The following is a 10027-nucleotide window of genomic DNA, read 5'->3' on the forward strand; positions in this document are numbered from 1 at the left end:
CTTTAGCGACCAGCTAAAACAGCTGGTCGAGCTGCATAGGGTGGCCGAACTAGCCATGAAGGACTTAATAATCCGGCTGTGGCCTGCAGAAGCTATGCCCGGCAGCTACTTCAGACTCGTGAAGCAGCTGGTCCATGCCTGCCCTTGTCTTGACACCATCAAGCGGTCGGTCTGTATAGAAGGTGCGCGGATGGCCTTTGCCTGTGTCAAGATGCAATGGGCGAAGATGAATGCCGCCAAGCTCGCGACCGAAGGACATCACGAGGGAAAGGAGCATCTCATGCCCGCGCGATATTTCGATGATGTCCTAGAGGGATCCCGCATTGTAACGGAGCAATGTGCTAAGGACATTATTTTTGAATGAGTACATTCATGTTATCCCGTCCTATAGTATTAAATAGAGCCATTATGTAATATAATGCTTGTTTATTTGTTGAAGTTTTTACCTCCTGTGCGGCCGTTTTTATTAAATCTGAGGGTTGGCCAGTCGTTGGCTTCAGCCCCCACGTAGGTAGTATGGGGGTGTTCGGGATGGATCTAAACACTCTTTATCCCAACATTTGGTCCTTAAAGGAGGTGTTTAGCGCAACGAACCAGGCAATCAGACTATGTGGCTTTATCGCCCCCACTTAGCCATAGGAGTTTGACAATAAAAATTTAGGCACAACCCCTAGTATCCGAACTAGGGTGCTGTAAACACCTGATCGGATAAGAACCGATTCATCACATAATGCGGAAAAAATTGCTAAAGATTTGAAACCTCCCAAGAGCTGACCGGCTCACGCGACATCATGACAGTCCGTTTTCGGCTTTCTCTACTGAGGTGCTCATCCGGATAAACCAGGACACAATCACAGTAGTTCTCCCTTTACTACCCTAGCCGATATAGCGGAACGTAAGGTAGTAAGCACAGGAGCCGGGCAACCCAACTATTGACCAAAGACATGATTCGGAGCCGATGCATATAATGCTAAATTCGAGGTGCCGAACTGTACTGCAAAAAGTGTTCGGACTTTGTTGCTGTGTTATGGGGCACAATGAAGCCCCTGGCGGAATAAGGCGTACCAAAGTGTACGGGTGCGATTTGATAAGATTGTCAAAAGAACAAACTAGTGCCACAGAAGTTGGGCTACAAACTATTTCCATTATAGTTTGATTAATACGTCAAAGCATATTTTGTACAAGTAGTGCAGCAAGCAACAGTGGCTATTTAACATGCCAAGACCAAGGAGGAGCTGCGTACGGGTCCTGAAAGCGGTTTGAATGATCGTCGAGAAGAACATCTAGAGATTCCCCGACACGTCTGTGCTACTTGCCACCTTGGTGTGTCTGTCCTTCGAATGGACCGATTAGGAAGCCGTTGAGAGGGGCCTGCCGAAAAGAAACCTGAAAAGGAAAAAAGATAAAAAGAAAAAGTGAAAGTATGTGTGTCCAGGGGAGGTCAAGCCATATTATGGATCACAATCTAGTTATGCCTTCATCTATGCCCATGGTATTTTGAGTGCGTAATTATGTACGCGTGGCACGAACGCCGCCACTTGGTGGGGTCTGGGACGGAGGCCGAATTGCTAGTTGAGCTCTTGACGAGCTGGGTTGTCCCTTGATAACCCACAAGTATAGGGGATCGCAACAGTTTTCGAGGGTAGAGTATTCAACCCAAATTTATTGATTCGACACAAGGGGAGCCAAAGAATATTCTCAAGTATTAGCAGCTGAGTTGTCAATTCAACCACACCTGGAAACTTAATATCTGTAACAAAGTGTTTAGTAGCAAAGTAATATGATAGTAGTGATAACGGTAGCAAAAGGTAACAGTAGTAAAAGCAATGTTTTTGGTATTTTGTAGTGATGATAGCAATAGCAACAGAAAAGTAAATAAGCGAAGAACAATATATGGAAAGCTCGTAAGCAATGGATCGGTGATAGAGAATTATGCCGGATGCGGTTCATCATGTAACAGTCATAACCTAGGGTGACATAGAACTAGCTCCAGTTCATTGATATAATATAGGCATGTATTCCGAATATAGTCATACGTGCTTATGGAAAAGAACTTGCATGACATCTTTTGTCCTACCCTCCCGTGGCAGCGGGGTCCTTACGGAAACTAACGGATATTAAGGCCTCCTTTTAATAGATAACCGAAACAAAGCATTAACACATAGTGAATACATGAACTCCTCAAACTACGGTCATCACCGGTAAGTATCCCGATTATTGTCACTTCGGGGTTAACGGATCATAACACATAATAGGTGACTATAGACTTGCAAGATAGGATCAAGAACACTCATATATTGATAAAAACATAATAGGTTCAGATCTGAAATCATGGCACTTGGGCCCTAGTGACAAGCATTAAGCATAGCAAAGTCATAGCAACATCAATCTCAGAACATAGTGGACACTAGGGATCAAACCCTGACAAAACTAACTCGATTACATGATAGATCCCATCCAACCCATCACCGTCCAGTAAGGCTACGATGGAATTACTCACGCACGGCGGTGAGCATCATGAAATTGGTGATGGAGGATGGTTGATGATGACGATGGCGACGGATTCCCCTCTCCGGAGCCCCGAACGAACTCCAGATCAGTCCTCCTAAGAGGTTTTAGGGCTTGGCAGCGGCTCCGTATGGTAAAACGCGATGATTTCTTCTCTCTGATTTTTTTCTCCCCAAAACTCAATATATGGAGGTGGAGTTGGAGTCGGAGAGGCAACAGGGGGCCCACGAGGTAGGGGGGCGCGCCCCCACCCTTGTGGAGAGACGGGGGGCCCCCTGGCCTTCATCTTTGGCAGGTATTTTTCTTATTTTCTGAAAAGTGACTCCGTGAAGTTTCAGGTCATCCCGAGAACGTTTGCTCTGCACATAAATAACACCATGGTAATTCTGCTGAAAACAGCGTTAGGCCGGGTTAGTTCCATTCAAATCATGCAAGTTAGAGTCCAAAACAAGGGCAAAAGTGTTTGGAAAAGTAGATACGTTGGAGACGTATCAACTCCCCCAATCTTAAACCTTTGCTTGTCCTCAAGCAATTCAGTTGATAAACTAAAAGTGATAAAGAAAAACTTTTACAAACTCCGTTTGCTCTTGTTGTTGTAAATATGTAAATCCAACATTCAAGTTTTCAGCAAAGATTATAACTAACCACATTCACAATAACGCACAGGTCTCAAGTTTACTCATATCAATAGCATAATCAACTAGCGAGTCATAATAATAAATCTCGGATGACAACACTTTCTCAAAACAATCATAATATGATATAACAAGGTGGTATCTCGCTAGCCCTTTTTGAGACCGCAAAACATAAATGCAGAGCACCTTTAAAGACCAAGGACTGACTAGACATTGTAATTCATGGTAAAAGAGATCCAGTCAAGTCATACTCAATGTAAAATAACAGTAATGAATGCAAATGACAGCGGTGCTCTCCAACTGGTGCTTTTTAATAAGAGGATGATGACTCAGCATAAAAGTAAATAGATAGGCCCTTCGCAGAGGGAAGCAGGGATTTGTAGAGGTGCCAGAGCTCGGTTTTGAAACAGAGGTGAATAATATTTTGAGCGGTATACTTTCATTGTCAACATAACAACCAAGAGATGGCGATATCTTCCATGCTACACACATTATAGGCGGTTCCCAAACAGAATGGTAAAGTTTATACTCCCCCTTCCACCACAAGCATCAATCCATGGCTTGCTCGAAACAACGAGTGCCTCCAACTAACAAGAGTCCCAGGGGGAGTTTTGTTTGCAATTATTTTGATTTAGTTTGCATAAAGCATGGGACTGGGCATCCCGGTGACCAGCCATTTATCTCGTGAGTGAGGAGCGGAGTCCACTCCTCTTGAGAATAACCCGCCTAACAGGGAAGATACAGACAACCCTACTTGATACATGAGCTATTCGAGCATACAAAACATGATATTTATTTGAAGGATTAGAGTTTGGCACATACAAATTTACTTGGAATGGCAGGTAGATACCGTATATAGGTAGGTATATTGGACTCATGTGGCATAACTTTGGGGTTTAAGGGATTGGATGCACAAGCAGTATTCCCACTTAGTACAGGTGAAGGCTAGCAAAAGACTAGGAAGCGACCAGCTAGAGAGCGACAACAGTCATGAAAATGCATTAAAATTAATCAACACTGAATGCAAGCATGAGTAGGATATAATCCACCATGAACATAAATATCGTGAAGGCTATGTTGATTTTGTTTCAACTACACGCGTGAACATGTGCCAAGTCAAGTCACTTAAATCATTCAGAGGAGGATACCACCCTATCATACCACATCATAACCATTTTAATAGCATGTTGGCACGCAAGGTAAACCATTATAACTCATAGCTAATCAAGCATGGCATAAGAAACTATGATCTCTAGTTGTCATTGCAAACATGTTTATTCATAATAGGCTGAATCAGGAACGATGAACTAATCATATTTACAAAAACAAAAGAGGTCGAGTTCATACCAGCTTTTCTCATCTCAGCCAGTCCATCATATATCATCATAATTGCCTTTCACTTGCACGACCAAACGATGTGAATAATAATAATAGTGCACGTGCATTGGACTGAGCTGGAATTTGCAGGCATTCAATAAACAGGAGAAGACAAGGCAATATGGGCTCTTTTATCAGATCAACAATAATGCATATAAGAGCCACTTTAACAATTAGTTATGGTCTTCTCCTATCGACCCCCAAAGAAAAGAAAAGAAATAAAACTATTTACACGGGAAAGCTCCCAACAAGCAAAAGAAGAACATGAAATCTTTTTGGGTTTTCTTTTTAATTACTACTACAAGCATGGAAATTAAACTAATTAAAAGCTACAACTATTTTTTTTGGTTTTTCTTAAGGTTTATTAAACACACAAGAAGAAAGCATAAAAAGGAAAATAAACTAGCGTGGATGATACAATGAAAAAGTATGAGCACCGACATCTAGCAATGAGTGTGTGAACATGAATGTAATGTCGGTGGGAAATATGTACTCCCGCAAGCTTAGGGTTTTGGCCTAAGTTGGTCTATGGCCATGGCTGGCCTCGCGGATATCCATAATAGTAGTTGGGGTCGTACTGGGACGAAGAAGAGGAAGACTCCGATTGCCACTGGCTGACAATCATCTCCGGATCCCACTGATAATTAGACTGCCGTGAAGGATCAAATTGGGGTTCCGGCTCTGGCTCCTCAGCTGGTGCAGGGTTCCGGTAGGCGTGAATAGCCTTCAATGGAACAAGGTACGTGCCTACAGTTAAATCAAACAAAGAAGGAGCAGGCAGGGTAATAGTCTCAGGATGATGTTTGTTAAACAACAATTGATATTTAAGCTCTCCTTCCCTATTCTTAACAATAAAATCATGTGCCACCATACTTTTATAATCTAAATAAACATGAGGCAGCACTTTTTCTTCCTTCTCATAGTGCCTAACAGGTATGTTAAAATGTGCAGCTAGGCGTGTAGCATAGATGCCTCCAAAGATGGGGCCCTTGGTACGGTTTAGACTTAACCGTTTGGCAACAATGCCGCCCATACTAACAGAGTTATCACCATATAAACCATGGAAAAAATAATAATATCAGGGATACTCTGGTTTCCACAGTTTCCACGACCAATTAAGCAACGACTAGCAAATAATGCAAAATAACGTAACACAGGAAATGTATGCTAGTGATTCGTGCATTGGAAACCTTCCTTGTTTCCCCTATAGTGATAGTATCAATAAATCCCTCCACATCATCACGATGAGGTTCTTCTATCTTGCCCACAAAAGGGACTAAACAAACCCGACAAAAATCATAAAGTGACATCTCCTTATGCTCATCATATAAATAAAACTCCACCGTAGGTGGTGAGCTCTTAGAATGGAAATGAAAGTTTTGCCCAAAGATATTTGTGAGCAAGAGATACTGATCGCATTGGTTGTGGAGGAAAGCGGTAAGGCCTGCATTCTTAGCCAATTCATGAAAATCTTCATAAATCCCGGCTACTCTCAAGAACTCCTTGGAAGGCCAATCACACGCCCGAACCTCCGCGGTGTGAGGCAAATTATACTTAGGCTTCGGTGCCTTCTCCTTCGAGCTTTGGCTCGATGAGCCCCTCAAAATTCTCCTCATCATTTTCTGAAAAATTCTGAAATTTTTAGTAACTTCAAAATAAAAGTAAACCAAACTCAATAATATTGATAGCAACTACTCCTACAAGTGCCTAGAGTCTATATCATGCATCAAAACTACTTTTGACCATATAAATTTGACATGCAAGCTCAAGAACAGGGTCACCTAAGCAGCAAAAATTTGCAATGAATAAAGCACTAGAACAAAAACTAATTGGACCAATGGAGGAGTCACATACTAAGGAACAATCTCCCCAAGCAGTTTTGTGAGAGATGCTTTGAGCAAGGAGATCGAAAATGGCAGCAAAACGAGCTTGGACTCGGGTTTGAGCTGGATATTCGTGTTTGTGGGAGGAAGATGAAGTGTGTGGGTGCAGGAATAAGTGGAGGAGGGCCACCATGGGCCCACGAGGTAGGGGGCGCGCCCTAGAGGGGTAGGCGCGCCCTCCACCCTCGTGGGCAGGTGGTTGACCCCCCTGGTGTGTTCTTAGTTCCATAAATCCTCAAATATTCTAGAAAAAAATCATATTTAATTTTCAGGGCATTTGGAGAACTTTTATTTTTGAGGTATTTTTATATTGCACGGATAATCAGATAACAGACAGAAAATATTTATTTTTATTTTATTTAATATAAATAATAGAAAGTAAAAGTGGGGTATAGAAGGTTGTGCCTTCTAGTTTCATCCGTCTCATGATCATCAAAAGGAATCCACTAACAAGGTTGATCAAGTCTTGTTAACGAACTCATTTCGAATAACATGGAACCGGAGAAATTTCGAATAACAGTATGTTACCTCAACAGGGATATGCACATCCCCAATGATAAGAATATCATATTTCTTCTTGATAGTAGGAAGGGGAAATTCAAAACCTCCAAATATAATCGATGGAATTTTTCCAATAGAGTTGATACTATGAACTTGAGGTTGTTTCCTCGGAAAGTGTACCGTATGCTCATTACCATTAACATGAAAAGTGACATTGCCTTTAGTGCAATCAATAACAGCCCCTGCAGTATTCAAAAAGGGTCTTCCAAGAATAATAGACATACTATCGTCCTCGGGAATATCAAGAATAACAAAGTTCGTTAAAATAGTAACATTTGCAACTACAACAGGCACATCCTCACAAATACCGACAGGTATAGCAGTTGATTTATCAGCCATTTGCAAAGATATTTCAGTAGGTGTCAACTTATTCAAATCAAGTCTACGATATAAAGAGAGAGGCATAACACTAACACCGGCTCCAAGATCACATAAAGCAATTTTAACATAATTTCTTTTAATGGAGCATGGTATAGTTGGTACTCCTGGATCTCCAAGTTTCTTTGGTATTCCACCTTTAAAAGTATAATTAGCAAGCATGGTGGAAATTTCAGCTTCCGGTATCTTTCTTTTATTTGTAATAATATCTTGCATATACTTATCATAAGGATTGGTTTTGAGCATATCAGTTAATCGCATACGCAAAAAGATAGGTCTAATCATTTCAGCAAAGCGCTCAAAATCCTCATCATCATTTTTCTTGGATGGTTTGGGAGGAAATGGCATGGGTTTTTGAACCCATGGTTCTCTTTCTTTACCATGTTTCTTAGCAACAAAGTCTTTCTTATCATAACGTTGATTCTTTGATTGTGGGTTATCAAAATCAACATCAGGTTCAATTTCTATATCATTATCATTACCAGGTTGAGCATCATCATGAACATTATTATTAGCATTATCACTAGTTTCAGGTTCATTACTAGATTGTGTTTCAGCATCAGAAATAGAAATATCATTTGGATTCTCAGGTGTTTCAACAATAGGATCACTAGAAGCATGCAAAGTCCTATCATTTTTCTTTTTCTTGTTTTTAGAAGAACTAGGTGCATCTATATTATTTCTCTGAGAATCTTGCTCAATTCTCTTAGGATGGCCTTCAGGATACAAAGGTTCCTGAGTCATTCTACCACCTCTAGTCATAACTCTAACAACATTATCATTATTCTTACTATTCAATTCATTGAGCAAATCATTTTGAGCCTTAAGTACTTGTTCTACTTGAATGGTAACCATAGAAGCATGTTTGCTAATAAGTTTAAGTTCACCTTTGACATTAGCCATATAATCACCCAAGTGTTCAAGCATATTTGAATTGTATTTCAATTGTCTACCAAAATAAGCATTAAAGTCTTCTTGCTTAGCCATAAATTTATCAAACTCATCTAAGCATGGGCTAGAAATTTTAGTAAATGGGATTACAGCTTTACCATATCTATAGAGAGAATTTACCTTTAGGGACAATCACATTTGAGCCCCTAGTTGTGTAACACCCGGGTGTTTTGCCCCTAAATTCAAAAAAACCTCGTTTCTGTCCAAGCTCGTTTACTCCTCTTATGCTTTTGCCCTTTGACCGTTTTACCGCAACTTTGAAAACTTCATAACGAATTCATACTAACTCAGAAAAATACAAATAAGATATCAAAATGATCGGAAAAACATCACCTATATGTGCATGTCATTTGCATTCATGACAAAAGTGCTCAAAAGTCCCTATCTTAGTTTGAGCTCATATGATGTCAGCATGAATAGTAAATGATGAAAAAATTGAAAACAAATTCAAAACATATAGGTGATGTTTATCCGAACATTTTGATATCTTATATGCATTTTTCTGAGTAAGTATGAATTCATTATGAAGTTTTCAAAGTTACGGTCAAACAGTCAAAGGGCGAAAGCATAAGAAGAGCAAACGAGCTCGGGCAGAAACGAGGGTATTTTGAATTTAGGGGCAAAACACACGGGTGTGACACAACTAGGGGCTCAAATGTAATTGTCCCTTACATTGGTTACTACCTGTGTCGGGTTATCAAGACCATGAGGTTCTTCAATAGGAGATGGATTAAGATTATATGCTTCTTCAACAGGCGGTAAATTAAGACCATGTATTTCTTCAATAGGAGGTAAATTCTTAACATCTTCAGCTTTAATACCCTTTTCTTTCATAGATTTCTTTGCCTCTTGCATATCTTCAGGACTGAGAAATAGAATACCCCTCTTCTTCGGAGTTGGTTTAGGAATAGGCTCAGGAATTGGCTCCGGAGGTTTCCAATTATTTTCATTTGTCAACATATTATTCAATAGAATTTCAGCTTCATTCGGTGTTCTTTCCCTAAAAACAGAACCAGCACAACTATCCAGGTAATCTTTGGAGGCATCGGTTAGTCCATCATAAAAGATATCAAGTATTTCATTTTTCTTAAGAGGATGATCAGGAAAAGCATTAAGTAATTGGAGAAGCCTCCCCCAAGCTTGTGGGAGACTCTCTTCTTCAATTTGCACAAAATTGTATATATCCCTTAAAGCAGCTTGTTTCTTATGAGCAGGGAAATATTTAGCAGAGAAGTAATAAATCATATCCTGGGGACTGCACACACAACCAGGATCAAGAGAATTAAACCATATCTTAGCATCACCCTTTAATGAGAACGGAAATATTTTAAAGATATAAAAGTAGCAAGTTCTCTCATCTTTAGTGAACAGGGTGGCTATATCATTCAGTTTAGTAAGATGTGCCACAACAGTTTCAGATTCATAACCATGGAAAGGATCAAATTCAACCAAAGTAATTATATCATGATCAACAGAGAATTCATAATCCTAATCAGTAACAAAGATAGATGAAGTAGCAAAAGCAGGGTCAGGTTTCATTCTAGCATTTAGAGATTGCTTACTCCATTTAGCTAATAACCTTTTGAGTTCAGTTCTATTTCTGCAAGCTAAAATAGCTAAAGAAGCTTCTTGATCAAATAAATAACCCTTAGGAATAACGAGTGATTCTTCATCATCACTTTCATCAGTATCATCAGATTCAATATTTTCAATCTCTCTAGCCCTAGCAAGTTT

This window comes from Triticum urartu, chromosome 5 (genome assembly GCF_003073215.2).
Source record: "Triticum urartu cultivar G1812 chromosome 5, Tu2.1, whole genome shotgun sequence".
NCBI lineage: Eukaryota > Viridiplantae > Streptophyta > Magnoliopsida > Poales > Poaceae > Triticum > Triticum urartu.